This window comes from Rhinatrema bivittatum, chromosome 6 (genome assembly GCF_901001135.1).
Source record: "Rhinatrema bivittatum chromosome 6, aRhiBiv1.1, whole genome shotgun sequence".
Lineage (NCBI taxonomy): Eukaryota > Metazoa > Chordata > Amphibia > Gymnophiona > Rhinatrematidae > Rhinatrema > Rhinatrema bivittatum.
The window spans coordinates 21,484,450-21,505,695 of NC_042620.1; positions in this window are offsets into that span (position 1 = coordinate 21,484,450).

Sequence of the window (21,246 nt, forward strand, 5' to 3'; positions counted from 1 at the left end):
TATGAATCTTGACCAATGTTGGTAGGCGGAGACTGTAAGTGACTGGACCTAGCTGGCAAAGTATGGAAAAAGGCCCGATGTATCTGGGAGCAAGGTGGGCTGAGGGCAGTTTCAAGCGAATAAAGCGAGTACTGAGCCACACCTTGTCTCCAAGGTTAAACTGTGGAGCTGTCCGATGATGGGCATTGTAGAATTTCTTTGCCTTCTGAGCGGCTTGCTGTAGAAATTGTTTGGTGTGTTCCCAAAGTTGGTGTAACTCTTGCGCAGAGGCCTATGCCGCCGGAGACGACACAGACAGAGGTAATGGAAGAGGAGGCAGAGGCTGGCGTCCATATACAATTTGGAAGGGTGATGACCCGGTAGATGCCCTGGGCCGAGTTTAAGGCAAATTCGGCCCAGGGTAGTAAGTCGGACCAGTCATTCTGCCGAGAGTTCACATACGCCCGAAGAAAATGTTTCAGGGTATGGTTTGTCCTCGCTGTCTGACCATTGGCCTGCGGGTGATAAGCTGATGTGAGGTCCAAGGCTATGTCAAATTTATTACATAATGACCTCCATAATCTCTCCGTAAATTGAACACCTCGATCAGAGAGTATATGTCTTGGGAGTCCATGGAGGCGAAAGATGTGACGAATGAACAATTTTGTTAACTTCGGAGCTGAAGGAAGAACAGGTAATGCCACGAAGTGAGCCATATTCAAAAATCAGTCCACGGTGACCCAAATGGTGTTGTTGCCACTGGAAGGGGGTAAGTCCACAATGAAATCTGTGGCTATATGTGTCCACAGGAAGAGGTTGAAAGAGACCCCAAGGATGGCCTGCCGGCGGCTTCTGACGAACGCAAGTGGGGCATGATTCTACATAAGCTTGAGTGTCTTTTTTCATGGTTGGCCACCAGTAGAATCTCTGGAGAGTGGAAAGAGTTCTAGCTTGTCCGCAGTGGCCTGCGAGCAAGGAATCATGTGCCCAGCGGAGGATTTTCCTTCGAAGTGATCGGGGAACCACAGTCTTCCCAGATGGCACTGTGAGTGTGGTAGAGAGGAGAACTTTAGTTGGATGAATGATGTGCCATGGAACGTCTGGAACATCTTTTTTTGTCAACGAATGAGAGAGTACATTGGTTCGGGCATTCTTATTGGCTGGCCGGTATCATAGTAGGGCCTGCCTGTGATTAAGGCGTTGAACATGGTGTAGGTACTCAAGGTTCTTGTGGTCAGTATATATCGTGATTTGGTGCTGTGCCCCCTCGAGCCAGGGACACCACTCCTCGAAGGCCAGTTTAATCACCGGTAATTCCTTGTCCCCAATTCCATAATTATGCGTCAGGAGAAGAACGAGCACGGGTGGAAAGTGTGATTGGCTGAGTGCTGGCTGAGGACTGCACCAACACTGACGTCTGAAGCATCCACTTCAATGATGAAGGGTCATCAGGGATCGGGATGGCGCAGGCATGGTTCTCATAGGAATGCCTCCTTGAGCTCCTGGAAGGCGGTCATGGCTTCGGGTGACCACTGGGAGGGATTGGCTCCCTTTCAAGTCATAGCTGTGAGTGGGGCAGTCAGTGTTGAATAGTGATGGATAAACGACCTGTAGTAGTTAGTAAAGCCAAGAAATCTTTGGAGCGTCTTAAGGCCCACTGGTTGAGGCCAATCCCAAATTCTCTTAATCTTTTGTGGATCCATCTGGAACCCCTGGCTTGAGACCACATAGCCCAGAAAAGGGACAGACTCCTGGTGAAAGGAACATTTCTCCAGTTTGGCATATAACTGGTTATCCCTTAAGCATTGCAGAACATTGGCGACATCCTGGTGATGACTCTGGAGGTCTTGTGAAAATACCAGGTTGTCAACAAGGTAGACCACGACACAACTGTAGAGCATGTCTCTGAAGATTCCGTTCATCATATTCTGAAATACCGCTGGAGTGTTGCAGAGGCCAAACGGCATTACCAGATATTCAAAATGGCCATTGCGGGTGTTAAATGCGGTTTTCCATTCATCGCCCTAGCGTATCCTGACCAAATTATATGCTCCTATGTGGTCCAATTTGGTAAATATATTGGCCCCCTGGAGCCTGTCAAAAAGCTCAGAGATTAATGCCAAGGGGTAGTGGTCCTTCTGGGTAATCTCATTTAAGCCGCGATAATCTATGCACGGCCGGAGGGAGCTGTCCTTTTTTCCCACAAAAAAGAACCCTGCTCCAGCGTGAAATTTGGAAGGCCAAATGAAGCCTTTCGCCACATTTTCTTGTATATATTCAGACATGGCCTTTGTCTCAGTCAGTGAAAGTGGGTAGTAGGGATGTGCAGAGCAAAATTTTATGTTCATATTTTTTATGTCCGAAAGGGGGTCCCACTTGCGGCCAATATGGACATAAAAAAAATCCAATGAGTTGGGTATATGTACATATGTGCAAAAAAAAAATTTAAACCCCCTCACCCTCCTTAATCCCCCCCCCAGACTTACCACAACTCCCTGGTGATCGAGCGAGGAGTGAGGACGTCATTTCTGCAATCCTTGGCGAGAAGCATGTGACGTCGGTGGCACGTCGAGTGACGCGGCGTCACGTGATTCCCAGCGAGTTCGCGCCGGACGGCTCGTTCGGCCCAAAAAGAACTTTTGGCCAGCTTGGGGGGGCCTCCTGACCCCCTCAAGCTGAGGGCCGCCGACGTCACATGCTTCTCGCCAAGGATTGCAGAAATGGCGTCCTCACTCCTCGCTCGATCACCAGGGAGTTGTGGTAAGTCTGGGGGGGGATTAAGGAGGGTGAGGGGGTTTAAATTTTTATTTTGGCTCAACAATCGCGATTTCCCACATATCGAACATATCTATGTTCGATATGTGGGAAATCCGATCGTTTATGTCGAATCAATTTTTTAAGTAAAAAAAAAATATGAGTTGCGTTTTACTAATGCGGTCAATCCGAATGCACACCCCTAGTGGGTAGACTCTTCCTCGGGGAGGCTCAGTGTTAGGCAATAAGTTTATAGCGCAATCTTCGAAAACACGTCCTTGAAGGAGGAGTATTGCGGCGGAAGACCCAGAATGGATGTTGTAGTAGCTAGGTAAGGCATCGGGGACATCACCTCCAAGCACTTTCCATGTCAGGAGTTGCCCCAGTGGGACAATTGTAAAGTGCTCCAATCGAACCGTGGAGTGTGTAGTTTTAACCATGGCAGTCCAAGGACAACCAGGTGTATAGCCTTATCCAGTACCAAAAAAGAAATGGTCTCCATGTGCAGTGATCCAGTGTGAAGTTGAATGGGGATTGTGGAGAAGGTAACTTCACCTGGTAACGGTTCGCCATGGATAGAAGAAAGTAGTAATGGGGTTGGTGCCGGATGGTGGGAATCCGAAGGTGTTCCACAAGTTGTCTGAGGATAAAATTTCCACCGGCTCAAGAGTCCACCAATACCAGTGTGTGAAATTCCTGAACGTCCGAACTAATTGAGACAGGCATAGTCAATGGAGGAGAGTGTGCGGTCAGGCCTAGGAGAAGTTCTTCAGCAGATCCTAGGCCTGGGAGTTTCCCAGACGGAGTGGATAGGAGGGTACCGCATGACCCGATTGACCACAATACATGCAAAGACAGGATTTTTGACGATGACACTTCTCCTTAGCGGATAGGTGGCTATTTATTTATTTATTTTTGGTTTTTTATATACCGAATGTTCCTGTATAATATACATATCACACCGGTTTACAAGGAAAAAACTGTCACCTCGTTGGCGGTTTACATTGAAACAGTTAACAATTAACAATTATTTGCTGAACAATTAACAAAAACATGAAGGCGCAAGGAGGAACTTAGTGGAACTTACAGTGAACAAAAACATGATTATATACATTTCAATAATGAACTCTTCAGGAACTTGTATACAGAGGCGCCGGAACCCTCGCTGAACGACCTCCTGCAGTCGATCTCCTGCCGGCGCCATTTTCCGTACGAAAACGATTCGCGGCGGGAAATCGCTCCCTGACCCCCGCTGGACCTCCAGGAACTTTTGGCCAGCTTGTGGGGGGCCTCCTGACCCCCACGAGACTTGCCAAAAGTCCAGCGGGGGTCCGGAAGGACCTCCTGCCGTCCAATCGTGTTCGTCTATGGCCGCTGCCATTTTTCGCCGCCATTTTGGAAAATGGCGCCGGCTGAAGACAACAAGATTGAGGAGCAGGAGCCCGTTCCGGACCGCTGCCGTTCCGGACCGCCGCTGGACCCGCAGGTTATTTAACTCATTTGGGGGGGGTTCGGGAGGGTGGGGAATTTAATTTAAAGGGTCGGGGGTGGGTTTTAGGGGGTTTTAGTGTGCCGGCTCACGATTCTAACGATTTATAACGATAAATCGTTAGAATCTCTATTGTATTGTGTTCCATAACGGTTTAAGACGATATTAAAATTATCGGACGATAATTTTAATCGTCCTAAAACGATTCACATCCCTAGAGAGGAGAGATGTTATGTAGGGCCTTGTGTATCATCAAAATGGTTTTAAATAGAGATGTGAATCGTGTCCTCGATCGTCTTAACGATCGATTTCGTCTGGGAGGGGGAGGGAATCGTATTGTTGCTATTTGGGTGGGTAAAGTATTGTGAAAATCGTTAAAATCGTGAGCCGGCACACTAAAACCCCCTAAAACCCACCCGACCCTTTAAATTAAATCCCCCACCCTCCCGAACCCCCCCAAATGCTTTAAATTACCTGGGGATCCAGCGGTGGTCCGGAACGGCGGCGGTCCGAAACGGCCTCCTGCAGTCGATCTCCTGCCGGCGCCATTTTCCGTATGGAAAACGATTCGCGGCAGGAAATCGCTCCCAGACCCCCGCTGGACTCCCAGGAACTTTTGGCCAGCTTGGGGGGGGCCTCCTGACCCCCACAAGACTTGCCAAAAGTCCAGCGGGGGTCTGTAACGACCTCCTCCAGTCGAATCGTGTTGGTCTATGGCCGCCGCCATTTTGCAGCGGCCATTTTGCAAAATGGCGCCAGCTGAAGACAACGCGATTCAATAGCAGGAGGCTGTTTCGGACCGCCGCTCTACCTCAGGGTAATTTAAGGCATTTGGGGGGGGGTTCGGGAGGGTGGGGGATTTAATTTAAAGGGTCGGGGGTGGGTTTTAGGGGGTTTTAGTGTGCCGGTTTTCCTGCCCTCCCCCTTCCCCCGATTTACGATTTTTTGACGATAAATCGGGGGAATTGGTATTGTATCGTGGCCCTAATGGTTTTTGACGATTTAAAATATATCGGACGATATTTTAAATCGTCAAAAAACGATTCACATCCCTAGTTTTAAACTGAATCCTGTATTTAATCGGTAGCCAATGGAGATGCTGGAGGATTGGGGTGATATGATCCCTTTTTTTGGCGTTTGTGAGAATTCTTGCCGTGGCGTTCAGGACCATATGAAGTGGATTGGTGGTGCAAGCAGGAAGGCCCAGAAGGAGAGAATTGCAGTAGTCCAGTTTCGGGAGTATGATGGCTTGTAGCACCATGCGGAAGTCTCTGTAGAGTAGAAGTGACTTTAGTTTCTTTAATACTTGTAATGTAAAGAAACATTCTTTTGTGGTGTTATTTACGAATTTGTTGAGGCTGAGTCTGTTGTCTAGAAGTACACCCAGGTCTCTTACTTGAGGCGAGGTGAGGTTCATGGAGGTATCCGGACATTGGCTAGCGGTAGGAGAGGTGGGTGGGACATAATTTTCAGGAGCTATAAGGAGGATTTCGGTTTTGTTTGTGTTTAAAACCAGGTTGAGGATGGCGAGTAGGTTGTTGATTGCTGAGAGGCAATTATTCCAGTATGACATAGATTTGTGTAGAGATTCCGCTATAGGGATGAGAATTTGTATGTCATCCGCGTATAAGAAGTGTATTAGTTTGAGGTTGGTAAGTAAATGACAGAGCGGGAGAAGATATATATTGAAAAGAGTGGGTGAAAGAGATGATCCTTGCGGTACCCCTATCTTGGATTCAATGGGGTGAGACTCTTTGTTGTTTATCTTGACCTTGTAAGATCTGTTCTCGAGAAACGATTTGAACCAGTTGAATGCTGCTCCTGTGATGCCAATGTCAGTTAGACGCTGAAGGAGGCACGAGTGGTTCATGGTGTCGAACACTGAGGAGAGATCCAGAAGTGCGAGGAGGCAAGGTTGGCCTTTTTCCAGATTAAAGATAATAGTGTCTGATAGTGAGGCTAATAGCGATTCGATGTTCCTGGTCTTACGGAAACCAAATTGGTTTGTGGTGAGGATGTTGTTTTCGTCAAGGAATTCTGAAAGTTGTCTGTTAACAACTTTCTCCATAATTTTGGCAATCATAGGAATGTTTGTTATGGGTCTGAAGTTAGCTGGGTCTGAGGTGGGAAGGTTGGGTTTTTTGAGGAGAGGCTTGAGCATTGCCAACTTGAGTTGGTTAGGGACTTGGCCTTGGGCGAGAGAGCAGTTAATGATGTCTGCAACGGGTTTGGCAATGATGTTAGGGATCGAACTCAGCAGATTGGAAGGAATGTGATCTAAAGGATGAGAGGATGGTTTTATCTTCTTAAGGATGTTCTCTATTTCTAAGATGGACGTGGGCTCAAAGGTGTCGAGCGCTGCTGAGGTTTTGTTGGGTTGTTGAACGTTTGGGTGCGATGATTGAGAACTGTGGTTGTTTGAGTAATCTGGGTGCAGAGATGGTCCCTTGAGGGGGGCTACGAGTGTGGTGATTTTATTGTCAAAGAAGTCTGCCAGTTCATTAGCTTTGTTGAGAGCTTGTTCATCTGGTTTGATGGGCTATGTCCCATTTGCATCAGTTCTTCTTCCTCGGTGCTTGGTGTAGGAACGGTCTGGGTGGATGGCATTGGGCAAATGCATGGAGCACCTGAAGACATCCTCTTGGATCCCCTGGCCTCGTGCGAACACTCATGCAGACAGCGGTCTATAAGAGAATCCAGCACCTCAGGGAGTTCTCGTGCTGCTAATTTGCCCTTGATGCATGAGCTTAGATCTTTGAGGAATATGGCACACAGGCAGCCCAGGTCCCAGTGCAGTTCTGAGGATAGAGTTCTAAACTCGATAACATAATCGGTCAGTGATCTGGAATGTTGTTGCAGATGCAGGAGCGTAGATCCGGCGATGGCCTTTCGACTGGGGTCATCAAATATGGAGCAAAATAGGGCGAGGAAGCCTGGCAAATCGTTGAGGATCAGATCCGTTCGCTCCCAAAGGGGTGACTCCCAGGCCAATGCTTTTCCTTCCAAGAGGGACAAAATATACATAGTTTTGGAAACTACATCAGGGAAATATGCATGTTGTAAAGAAAAGTGCGTGTTGCACTGGTTCAAGAAGCCCCTACACAACAAGGGGTCACCTGCGAAATGAGGGGGTGCCAGCAAGGGCACTGGAGGCCAGAACGGTGACTCATGTGAAGCAAGGTTTGGCTTGGTAGGCATCAGGACGGAGTCCAGCTGATTGCTCAATTGATTTATGGCATTAGCCAAAGTCTCTAGTACCTTTTGCTGTTCTGTAATTCACTGGGCCAGGCCAGGGATGGCCTGAATCACCAAGACCTCTGCCAGGTCCATGGACTTGGCAATCTGTTAGGATTTGAAGGTATGTGAGCCCTGGGCCGAGGTGAGAGATGGTACCGCCCACAGGGAGGAGCCCTATGAGCCTCAGCGTCAGGAGGCGAGGTCTCAGCTGACGTCAGACACAGTTTAGATGACTACATTTATTAAAGAAGTAGAGTGGCACTGCCCACGGAGCAGGGAGTGTAGGAGGAAGTCACACAGACACAGAGGTGCCACAGAGTCTGAGAAGTGGGGTATACCCAAGGAGGATACCTCAGTAGAGAAGATACGGCAATGGTCTGCAGAACGGGGTACACCGATGAGGCTCCTCAGTAGAGATGAGACAGTAGTGGTCCACAGTGCGGGGTACACCGATGAGGGTTCTTCACTAGAGATGGTATGGTAGTGGTCCGCGGAGCTGGGTACACTGATGAGGATCCTCATTAGAGATGATACGGTAGTGGTCCGCGGAGCGGGGTACACCAATGAGGATTCCTCACTAGAGATGATGCAGCAGGTCCGCAGAGCGGAGTAGTCACAAAAGCGATGGTTCCAGGAGAAAACCCGGGGAACAGGACAGGCAGCAGTCCAAGGCGCAAGGCCCTCCGAGGAGCGGATAACCAGAAACGAGGAAAGGGCATCCGAGGAGCAGGAGCTGGAACGGGAAGTCTGTAATGAGCGAAGCAGATTCAGCAATGAAGGAACTTGTTGCCAAGTCCTAGGCAGACAGGGCCAGCCGGCTTAAGAGTCCAGGAGGAATGACGTCATCCGGGGGGATGCCCCCGAGATTCCTGCCATGATGTGCTAAAGACTGGCCCGAGAGCATGTGCGCGTGCCTATGGAACTCTGAGGGCAAGATGGCGGCCAACAGTGTCCACGCTGACCAAGGAGGCCCGGGAACAGGGCATGCAGGCCGGCGATAGCTGGCGGAGGCCACCAGTCCACCCAACAAAGTCAAAGCAGAGAAGCAAGAGGTGAGCAACAGCGGTTGCAGCCGTCTGCGACCGACTAGAGTAACACCAGGGAGGGGTCCTTTCTGGGGTATGTGGCTCCTTTAAAATAGGGCAGCATGTTGTCATGGCTGGGAATGCACAAAATTCCCTGACACAGGAGCTCATGGAAAACTAGGCTGGGATTCAGTAGACTGCAGTATTTGGTGCTATAGTTTAGTGAATCCCATGGTAGCATTCCCTGGGGTACAAATATACCACACTTTAGTAAGCCATTTAAATTGTGAAGGTGAAAATCACAAGCGGCACAAATTTAGCTGTGCAAAATAAGGGGCTTAAGGACCAGTTGTTAAGATTCGAAGGGAGCACAGGGGGGGGGGGGGGGGGAGGGTGTTAGAGGCCATTGGGAGTGCAGGAGGGGTGAGGGTTTGGGAGACACTGAACACCATATACCTTTGGGGACTGGGGAAAAAAGTGGGGCACTCTACCCCCAACTATTTGGGATGCTCTTGGAGTGGGGGAAGGGAGGGGTCACTTTGCTGATTACTGAGATGGGAGTTGGGGCACTTTATTGATGAGTGAGGTGGAGGTAGGGGGGGGGGGAATGTCACCACGCATGGCACTTATTCTTTTTTTTAACCTTTTGGAGTGTGGTTTGCCTCGATTGGTGGCCTATGTTTGAGCCATCGATCATCCCTGACCACCAATCAACCTTTTATTTAGCCACATGACTTGTTTTTTTTTAGGATGCACAGGGTACCAGGGCTGGACCATTCAAATTATTGTGCATATCGTGTAATATCTCTGTGATAATGCTCTATTGCATGATATACGCTTTTTAACGTGCATTAGAGCATTAACGCAGCTTGATACATCACCCAGCAAGTGGTAGTGTTTGAATATCTGGCTCCATTCAGCGGTTACCACATAGCCAGATAATTACTTATCCAGCTAAGTAGCTAGCCAGCTACATGGTGGATGGGATGGGAGCTTAACAGAAAAGACTACTTATCCAGTTAACTTAGCCAGATAAGTGACAATATTTACACTCATCCAGTTATCTTTTGAATAAGGACTTCTGAGATTTTACATTTATTTATTTATTTATTTATTTAGAGGTTTTTATATACCGCAGTACGTAAAATATACATCACCGCGGTTTACAATTAACAATAAATTAGCAACAATGCTTTACAAATAACAGAATTAATAAATATTAATTACATATAACAGGATTAACAGCAAACAGGCTGTATCGATCATGGACCATCCATAAGGAGAATGTTTAACAAACAATAATGATATTGTGGTAATAATGAGGGACCCCCACAACTGGCAATGAGGTTAACAAGATACTTTCCCATAAAGCAGCTATGCTTCTCTCAGGGCTGCTTATTGGAGGTTCCATCTCCTAAAAGTCTATTGAAATTCGAGCAGAGGCAAATTATCTGGTATTTTGTAAAAAGTTAAAACATTGTTCTCTTCCTGCCTTAGGCTGCTCTGAATTATGGCAGCTAGTAGGTAGGCAGATGGGTAATATAGTTGTTGATGGGTTGTTTCATGATTTGTGTCTTGTTATTTGTTTGTTTTTTTTTGTTGTTTATTGTATTTATTTTTCGGTTATTTTTGTTTGTTTATTTTATTATTTATTGATTTATATAATGATTGTGTTTTATTAATTTTGTCATATACCAACTTGGGTGTTCCCTTTATTGACTGGGAAATGGTTTAGAAATTATTTCAAATAAGTAAATTAAGGAAATAATGAGCCATTCATTATTATTTTACTGAAAGTCTTTGAAACTTAGGCCTGGATTCATCATTCCTCGAGGAATGATGAATCCTGCGAAAACGGAGGGTGGGAGGGGGGGGGGCAGGCCTGTGAAAGCCTGCAGCCTTCGCACCACGGCAGTGTGCCGGCTGCCGGCTTTTGCACTGAAGAGCGCCACCGTGAAAGGTGGTGCTATTTGGCATGCTACTGACGACGATAATGTTAGTAACATTATCGCCGGCAGCGAAGACACTGCCGGCTCCGCCCCTCCCCTCCCCACCCCGACTCTACCCCTCTCCCTAATTTGCATTCTATCGCATGCGAAAAGGCCCTTTTCGCATGCGATAGAGGCTTATCGCAAGCAATACGGCCGTATCGCGTGCAATAAGCCTTTGATAAATGACCCCCTAGGTTAATATAGTAATATAGAACCTGATTTACAAAAGCCTTTACCCACTTAAAAATGAGTCTTACATGTGTAAATGTACCATACTCATGTAAATGGGCTTTTGGAAATTGCTAAAGTATGAGCCATTGAATTGTCCATAGGATTTACTCTCGAAGTGCATTTTACACTGATAAATAGCTTTTGAAAATTGCTATGATAGTATGTTACATTTACGCAAGTAACTCCTTTGAAAATTCACCTGATAGTAAATGAAAGCATATAAAGACCAAAAATCACCCATTTTCCAACTTGAGATTCATCTTTTTTTAGTAGATGTGCCTATGAACTTCTCAACTGCAACCAAATGCCAACTCCTACCTTGGGGCTTCCACCCAATCTTTCAACCCTCCTCTTATATGTTTCCCGAGAATGGCCAAGTCCATAATGCTCATCACACTTGTGGCTTTCCATAGTTCTTTGAGCCCTGATGAAGTCACATCACTCCTGTTTTTGGATCAAAACTGCCGCTCCATGCAGGTAACCCCCAGCCAAATGTGCCACTGTCATTTTGGGTTGTAACTGCTGCTCCATGAAGGTTAGCCCTAGCGTATCATTACTGTTTTGGGTTGTATCTGCCACTTGGTGCAGTATATGCAAAAAAATGCTTTTGTAATAAAGTTTGTTTGGCTGTCTAAACCAAATCATTAAGATACTATACTACTTTTAGTATTTTATTTTGATGTTTCTTTTGTTTCTGAAAGCTCCTCCTTTTTTAGTCCTTTCCACCATTATGAGCCCAGAAAAATTGAGGGGCATGGCTGCGCTGATCCTTAAGAAAACCCCTATGCAGGCATCACCCTGTTACATGTAAATCAGAAATACAGCATTAGCAATTGAGTGAACTCGAGAATGAGGTTTTTTTTTCTAAAGCACTATGGTTATAATATAACCTACATACTTTTTATTACAAAACAAAACAAAAAAAGAAGTTAAATATATCAATGCAAATGGAAGTCAGGAGACAGGAACACCAGAGATAAGAAATGGCTGGGGTAGTTTTAGTAATACAGAGAGTAATGCTGCTTTAAATGTAAATTATATTTCTGTAAAAGGAATATATAAGCTACGGTCCTGTAATCTTGGGTTTACTTGTGTATGTCTGAATTCATATTCTGCTGCTTTATTATTCACACTGATACAGGTTTGTGATATTAGCCACATCCCAGCTTTATGCTGGCTTTCAGCTGCATGCCTGAACATCACAAAAAATGTTAGCATTTGTCTCAAAATTACCCTAATTTTTGGCCGATGAGACAGTCAGTAAAGAAAGACAATAGAGTGGAATAAACATGGAGGGACCTCCTGCTAGGAAAATATTTACAATGTCTAGTGGTAGTAGACTTGTTATCTGGGCTGCACAGCAGGATGACAGATTTTCCAGTAATTGGAATAATACCAATTTCATGATAGTAATCAAATCACTTGTGTTTTTGGACACCCTGGTTTAATGTCAGGTAATGAATTCTGCTATATGATAGGTTTCATTTAGTTTTAGAAGATGTCTGTTGTTATTAAAAGTATTCTAGGGTAAGCATATGCTTATTGAAAGACCTGCTGAGCCTCAGGTACAAAAACTTAGATTGTAAGCCCTCTGGGGATAGAGAAATACCTACAGTACCTGAATGTAAACCGGTGTGATATCTCGATTGAGATCGAATGTCGGTATATAAAAATAATAAATAAATAAATAAATAAATAAAGTGAATTTCTTCTTTAAAAAAAAGGTATATGAACCCATTTGTCAGAATTACAAATTGGTTGGCATCAGATTCCTGTAGATCAATTGTGCAGATTTCCAAGGATTCTCTCAAAGATCTGCATCATAACCTGGATATATTGTTGTGATCTTCATTTGTCAGTTCCATTGGATCAGTAATGTGAGGCATCCTCTTCCTCCTGAAGAAGATGTTACCAGGTGAAACGAACGTCCTTTGTTGAGGAATGAGTAGGACCCATTCACTAAAACAATAGGTAACGATTTAAAGGTCGGGATCTACTGCATTTAGTGCTTTCTTAGGCAAGTTTTAGACAACTTCAGGTCATGACAACAATTCAATTGGATTTTACCTTGATGAGCTCTAGTTGTGGCAAGCCTTAGACATTTTTGGAATATGTTTGCAGAACACTTTCAGATTGTATGAATGTCATGGACTCTTCAATCATCTTGTAGGATAACATGGCCTCTCGTTATTTTAAAACAAATTTGAAAGAGATGTTTTATCTTATGTATTTGGAAGTTTTATTATATATCGTTATATTTTAAAAAAATAGCATTTTCATAGAATATATTAGTGTTCTTTTTATATATTTGCATATGTGTATATTTGAACACATAAATTGAGTTAATTGCCTACAACTCCCTTATTCACTATATTACTAATGAGCTAAGTGGTACTGTATGAAGTGCTCCAAGAGAATTATATAAAAGAAATGGTATGGGGGAAAAAGCACTAATGTTGAATGTTAAAGTAGGAATTTAAAAGAAGTTGTATTAATACACTGAAAATTAAAATAAAAGAGCAGTTCCTAAACACACTGTTTTTGTTTCCCTGAATAGACAAATATACAAACAACTGTGCAAATACATACATATACAGACTTGAAAATTTTGTTAAGAAAAACATACAAAAACTGAATGAATAAAAGCCTGATGAGGTATGTGTATATGTTATGTGCTCGTGCAAGAGATAACTATGGCACAAATAACCCTAGTATACAATGTTCTATATCTGTATGTTACATACATATATAAAGAGGTTACTCTAGCACAAGTGACATTAATGATTACTATTGTATTGTTAAAGAACTCACTGATCACAAACGCATACAAATGCGTTCACAGACACTCACTGGCTAGAGGGCACATTGTCATTCATACATTCACACAAAGAGTGTCTTCTAAACTATGTTGTATCGGTTTCTGGGTCTGATTGAAAATCCCCAACAAGGCCCTTGTTTCGCCAGTGAAGGCTTCCTCGGGGGTGACCCCTGGCAGAAACCACAATAAAAATATATTTCTAGAAGGCTGTCCCCAAATGCTGACGGACGGGAAGAGCCGTATCAACGTTTAAGCAGAAATTAGCACCAGTATCAACTAGAGCATGCCAACCAGGCAGGCAGCTGGTTGACAGGTCATTACTCCACATGGTTTGTGTCACATCAGTTGTAACTTAACAACAGGAGAAACTTCTTAGCTGGGTTGAGGTTGAGATGAGGTTCAAATGGAAACAAAAAAAAAGAAGAGAAGAAACATCACCGCTGCTTATACTGATCAAAGAATCGCTGCTGAAAATACTGTGCGCTAACAAGCACAGACGTGCTGAACACTGCGGAACAGCGATGAAATTGATGGCATCGGTTAATTCCCACGAGAGGTAACCATACGCTCTTTGAAACCAGGACTCAAGGGGCCAAATACAAAACAAAGCTGATAGTTTCAGAGAAACACATCGGGTTCATTGGGGAAGCTCCCCAGGACTGAGGGATCTTCCACACACTGCTGTACTCATCTTTTTGGTTTGTTATGTAGCCAGCTCCACCATCAAGAGGGACTTCTTCATTTTCTTCATTAAGAACATAAGAACATAAGAACATGCCATACTGGGTCAGACCAAGGGTCCATCAAGCCCAGCATCCTGTTTCCAACAGTGGCCAATCCAGGCCATAAGAACCTGGCAAGTACCCCAAAAACTAAGTCTATTCCATGTTACCGTTGCTAGTAATAGCAGTGGCTATTTTCTAAGTCAACTTAATTAATAGCAGGTAATGGACTTCTCCTCCAAGAACTTATTCAATCCTTTTTTAAACACAGCTATACTAACTGCACTAACCACATTTTCTGCCAACAAATTCCACAGTTTAATTGTGCGTTGAGTAAAAAAGAACTTTCTCTGATTAGTTTTAAATGTGCCACATGCTAACTTCATGGAGTGCCCCCTAGTCTTTCTATTATCCGAAAGAGTAAATAACCGATTCACATCTACCCGTTCTAGACCTCTCATGATTTTAAACACCTCTATCATATCCCCCCTCAGCCGTCTCTTCTCCAAGCTGAAAAGTCCTAACCTCTTTAGTCTTTCCTCATAGGGGAGCTATTCCATTCCCCTTATCATTTTGGTCGCCCTTCTCTGTACCTTCTCCATCGCAATTATATCTTTTTTGAGATGCGGTGACCAGAATTGTACACAGTATTCAAGGTGCGGTCTCACCTTGGAGCGATAGAGAGGCATTATGACATTTTCCGTTTTATTCACCATTCCCTAATAATTCCCAACATTCTGTTTGCTTTTTTGACTGCCGCAGCACACTGAACCGACGATTTCAATGTGTTATCCACTATGACGCCTAGATCTCTTTCTTGGGTTGTAGCACCTAATATGGAACCCAAAATTGTGTAATTATAGCATGGGTTATTTTTCCCTATATGCATCACCTTGCACTTATCCACATTAAATTTCATCTGCCATTTGGATGCCCAATTTTCCAGCCTCACAAGGTCCACCGTTTTGTGGAAACCGGTGACATTGGGATGGATCTGTTCCTCTCCACCTTTTTTTTGAGTACTCAGGGGTAAGGACAATTTCTGAAAGTTTTGTACTTCCCTACTGTACTTTTCTCATAGAATGTTCTGGTTGGATTTACTGTCTACTTCCACAAAACTGGGTTAATTACTGTTTTATTCTGGTGTGATGATTTTATCTGCTCCGTAGTGCCACAAGTGAGGCTGTTTGGGAAGGGCACAGAATTGTGGGTATCCGGGATCCTATTTCATCCCCCACACAGGTTACGAACCCAAAGATAAATCATATTAGTAAATATAATTTCTCATGTGGTACTCCCCACCCCAAGCATAGGGGCAATTCATAGTCTGGACCGAGGGGGGGGGGGGGCACATTAGTCTGGTGATTGCTGCAATGACCAGACTAAGAACAGTGGGAGGGTGAGCCTACTAAAATAGGGGTAAAACTCCCAGGAAAATAAGAATAAGGCTTATGGTGCCAGGATCCAAGAAATGTGGTCCCAATGGAGCTGGAAGAAGAAAGAAGGCATTATTGGGTTTCCCTCCCACCAAAAATGAATATAAATAGGTCGTTTCATCACATTTTATCTGTAGGATAGAACCAATCATTCCTCAAGGATTAATCTCAACAGCATTCACTGGGAAATCATCATTAGAGTCTGATAAGATACATCAGTGTTCCCTTTCAGAAAAAGAATTAGGAGAGAAATACTTAACTCAAGGGAGGAATAAAATCAGATTGCAGTGAAGTTTCAAAATATTGGCATACATTCGCATAAATCACCTCCAGTCACCTATTCTGTATTTTATAAAGGTAAAAATATATTCACATATTTTCACTTTTGTCTCGGGGGCATTCCATGGTAGGGGCAACATTTGCACGTGAGGGGGCCGATGCAATAAGACACGCTGAAACGGGCACTCATAGGGGTACATTTTCAAAGAGAGCGCGCGTGCGTACTTTTGTTCGTGCATCAGGTGCGAACAAAAGTACGCGTAGCCACGCGTATCTTATAAAATCCGGGGTTGGCGCGCGCAAGGGGGTGCACATTTGTGCAACTTGCGTGCACCGAGCCCTGCGCGCGCTGCCCGTTCCCCCCCCCCCCCCCGCACCTTCCCTTCCCTTCCCCTACCTAACCCCCCCCCCCCCCCCCCCCCGGGCCTATCTAGACCCCCCCTACCTTTATCGGAAAAGTTACTACTGCCTCCGGGCAGTAATAACTTATGCGCGCCGGCGCGGCAGGCCCCGACACAGGCCGCTGTGTCGGGGCACTCGGCCATGCCCCCAGACCGCCCACACGCCCCTGGACACGCCCCCGATCCCTAACCGCACCCCCTGGCCATGCCCCCGACCAATCCTTTTTGCAAGCCCCGGGACTTACACGCGTCCCGGGGCTTGCACGAGCCGCCGAGCCTATGCAAAATAGGCTCGGGGCGCGCAGGGGGAGTTTGGGGTAGGTTTTCGGGGGGTACGTGCATATCTCACACGCGTACCCCTTTGAAAATCTACCCCATATTGAGCATCTGTTTTCCTAATGTGCAAGCAGCCACATCCCCTGGGTGCCCGATTCAGTATTTAAATAAGGGGCTGCGCAGAAAATGGTGTGCTAGGGAAGAATAGTTCATCCATAGCTCTCAAATGCATTGGGCGGGCACAATTGCAATGGGTGCTGAATATGAGCATCCATTTTTATCCCACTTCTTCTGGCCAATTTCTGTGTTCTTTTGCTGAGGTTGCTGAAGTCCCCCATAGCTAAGCACTCCTTGTTATGGACATCTAAATTGTGCGGCCATAAGAATTTTTTTTATTTTGAATCAAGCCAAATTTACATTTATTTTTCAACACCGCAAGCAGTAAATTTCAGTCTTTCAATGATACGAAGTAGGAGGACACACATGGGACCTAATTTTTAAATTTCTCATGAGCTCTTGACTTGCAAATTGACTTTATGTTACCTCCAGGGCTGGAGTTAAATTTGCAGTGTTAAAAAGTGTGCATTGGGAGCCCTTAATTCCCTGCATCGGGGTAAATAGTCAATAATCTCATCTCCATGGAATTTACATGTGATGAGCACTATAAGCTATGCATTTGTTTGGGGGGGTGCGTTTTCAACATGCTAATCTCCTTATTGCATCGGGTGCTAGTCTAGTGCATCCAAAATGCACGCTCAACTGTACTAGGCTGAGCACAATTTATTGCATCGGCCCCGTAAGCTGCTTTTTTAAAAGACACTGGGATTTGGCAGCTACTGGTGTAATTTTACACTTGCTAGCTATCTGCTGTAAGTGATATTAAATGTGCTTATTGTGTGCTACTGGCTGAGTGGAGGTCTGGGTGAACCTGGGGGGGAGATCAGGCTGAAGAACCAGGAGGGTCTTGATGATCTGGAAGAGGACTAGGTGAGCTAATTGTTAAAACTGGTAATTGTCTTGATGTGTGCATTTTTTTTAAAAACACCGATTTACGCAAGTAAAGTCCCTACTTTAGTTTTGAATGTAAAACATATGTGTGCATGTTTTTAAAATAGGTAGGGAAAATAGGCACCTTTAGGGGTAGATTTTCAAAAGGTTACGCGCGTAACCACGAAAACCTACCCCTGCGCGCGCCGAGCCTATTTTGCATAGGCTCGGTGGCACGCGCATGTCCCAGGGCTTTGAAAAAGGGGCGGTCTGGGGGCGGGGCCGGAGCAGAGCCGGGGCGGCGGCGGGGCGGCTGTCCAGGGACCGTCCTGAGTTCTCTGGCACAGCAGGTGTGCCGGGGGTTGGCGCGCTGGCAGCTGGCCGGCGCACAAGTTACGCCTAACTCCTGCAATAAAGGTAGGGGGGGGGATTTAGATAGGGCACGGGGTGGGTTAGATAGGGGAAAGGAGGAGAAGGTGGGGGGGAGCGAAAGGAAAGTTCCCTCCGAGGCCGCTCCGATTTCGGAGCGGCCTCGGAGGGAACGGGGAAAGCCATCGGGCCTCCCCTACGGCTCGGCGCGTGCAAGGTGCACAAGTCTGCACCCCCTTGCGCGCGCAGACCCTGGATTTTATAACATGCGCGCGGCAGTGTGTGCATGTTATAAAATCGGGTGTACATTTGTGCGCCCGGTAGCGTGCACAAATGTACCCCGCGCGCGTAAAATTAAAAATCTGCCCCTTGGTGCATTGATTGATATATGCCTTTTCAAATCATTGCATGTATTCACACGTAAGCCTAAATATGCGCATATGTTGCTGGGTGGAGAGCTGGGAATTTGGTAAAATGCTTGTATATCGTAGGTTATTAAATATTAGCATAGATCTGTTGGCAGCCACACACATCCGTATGTGCTGCCGCACGCATTTGTCCGAAAGTCATCCTCCCTATTGTTAAGTCACTCTTTACATTCAAGTTTCAGATTTTAAATTCTGTTGCTCAGTCATGACTATCTCATTGCCAGTCACAGTAATGAGCAGAGAAACCACAAGACTACACTGAAGATCTGTGGAGCAAATGGAATAATTCTGATGGGAATTTTTATTTTTTGAAGACCATGTGAGACAGGTATTAAAAATGCATGCACCCATCACTAAGATATGCAAGCCATATGCATGAATAAATAAGTCCATGACTACACTGATATGATTGCATAGTTTAATTCTTTTGCTTCTGACCAGTATAATAAATGTACTGAAATACTATGATTAGCAGGATAAAGAGCTGGCGGGACTTTTGTTTTTTTCATGGTTTGCAATCGTTCTACAGCTTTTTAGCGTGTCCACAGGTTTGTGTGTGTGTGAGTTTTCTGAGCAGAAGCGAAAGATGTCATGCTTGGCTACATTTTAAGGAACCTGCTTCCAGAACATTTCCATTAAAAGTGGGCTGACACATTTTGGTGGCGAATTGTGGGTAAGGGAGGCATTAATACAATTATCTAGCATAACAGAGGCTTACGCTGGCGTGCGGTGTTACTATCTTATTACATTGAACAGTGAGCTAAATCAAATGTAGTGCGAAATTATAGGGAAGGATGAGCCAAAAGTCAAGTACCTCCAAAGATTTAGGAGATGAATTATATTAGGGTAATCAAGATTTGTGAGTGTTTAATTAGGCTGAAAGCACAGCCTCTCAAAGTATCATTATTTTTATTAAGGTAGTTTTGCTGCAATAAAAAGGAACAGTAACCAAATCATTTTACCAGCATTTATACGTTGTTTTCCTTTGTGTATTGTTTAGTTTTATAGTTTTATATTTACAATACTATAGCTAAAGGTCAGTTGTGATTCCCATTATAAACCTGCCTTTATGAGCTTTCAGGCAGAAAAGTAGGAGCCTGGATTTTATTTGATAAAGAATGACTTATGCACAACAGACCCATTTATTTTAAGTGGTTTTAAAAGGCGCGGTGTGCACAATAGATCAATGCAGCAGTGGGGCAGCTTAAGGCTCTCAGAGACCTACTCTCTCTCAGACTAGCTTGCATATTTGTCGATCGGCCATCCGAAGTGACTTTAGGAGCAGTGACCCTCTTACCATCCACTCCCAAGCCTACACCCCAGACCAGCCTGTGACCTTTTGCCTGATTCACTAAGTGCAAGTGACTCAGCACCCACACACACATACATGCTCAGACACCACACAAACACATACATGCTTAGGTACCCACACACACACACACATGCTCAGACCACACACACATTCCACTTCTGCTCAGACATCCAGCCATACGCACATACATGCTCAGACACCACACAAACACATACATGCTTAGATACCCACACACACACACACATGCTCAGACCACACACATTCCACTTCTGCTCAGACATCCAGCCATACGCACATACATGCTCAAACACCACACAAACACATACATGCTTAGATACCCCACACACACACACACACATGCTCAGACCACACACATTCCACTTCTGCTCAGACATCCAGCCATACGCACATACATGCTCAAACACCACACAAACACATACATGCTTAGATACCCACACACACACACACACATGCTCAGACCACACACATTCCACTTCTGCTCAGACATCCAGCCATACGCACATACATGCTCAGACACCACACAAACACATACATGCTTAGATACCCACACACACACACACATGCTCAGACATCCAGCCATACGCACATACATGCTCAGACACCACACAAACACATACATGCTCAGACACCACACAAACACATACATGCTTAGATACCCACACACACACACACATGCTCAGACCACACACATTCCACTTCTGCTCAGACATCCAGCCATACGCACATACATGCTCAGACACCAAACACATACATGCTTAGATACCCACACACACACACACATGCTCAGACCACACACATTCCACTTCTGCTCAGACATCCAGCCATACGCACATACATGCTCAGACACCACACAAACACATACATGCTTAGATACCCACACACACACACACATGCTCAGACATCCAGCCATACGCACATACATGCTCAGACACCACACAAACACATACATGCTCAGACACCACACAAACACATACATGCTTAGATACCCACACACACACACACACATGCTCAGACCACACACATTCCACTTCTGCTCAGACATCCAGCCATACGCACATACATGCTCAGCCACCACACAAACACATACATGCTCAGACACCACACAAACACATACATGCTTAGATACCCACACACACACACACATGCTCAGACCACACACATTCCACTTCTGCTCAGACATCCAGCCATACGCACATAGATGCTCAGACACCACACAAACACATACATGCTTAGATACCCACACACACACACACACATGCTCAGACCACACACATTCCACTTCTGCTCAGACATCCAGCCATACACACATACATTCTCAGACACTCTCACACACTCCACTTCCGCTCAGACATCCAGCCATACGCACATACATGCTCAGACACCACACAAACACATACATGCTTAGATACCCACACACACACACACACACACATGCTCAGACCACACACACATTCCACTTCTGCTCAGACATCCAGCCATACGCACATACAT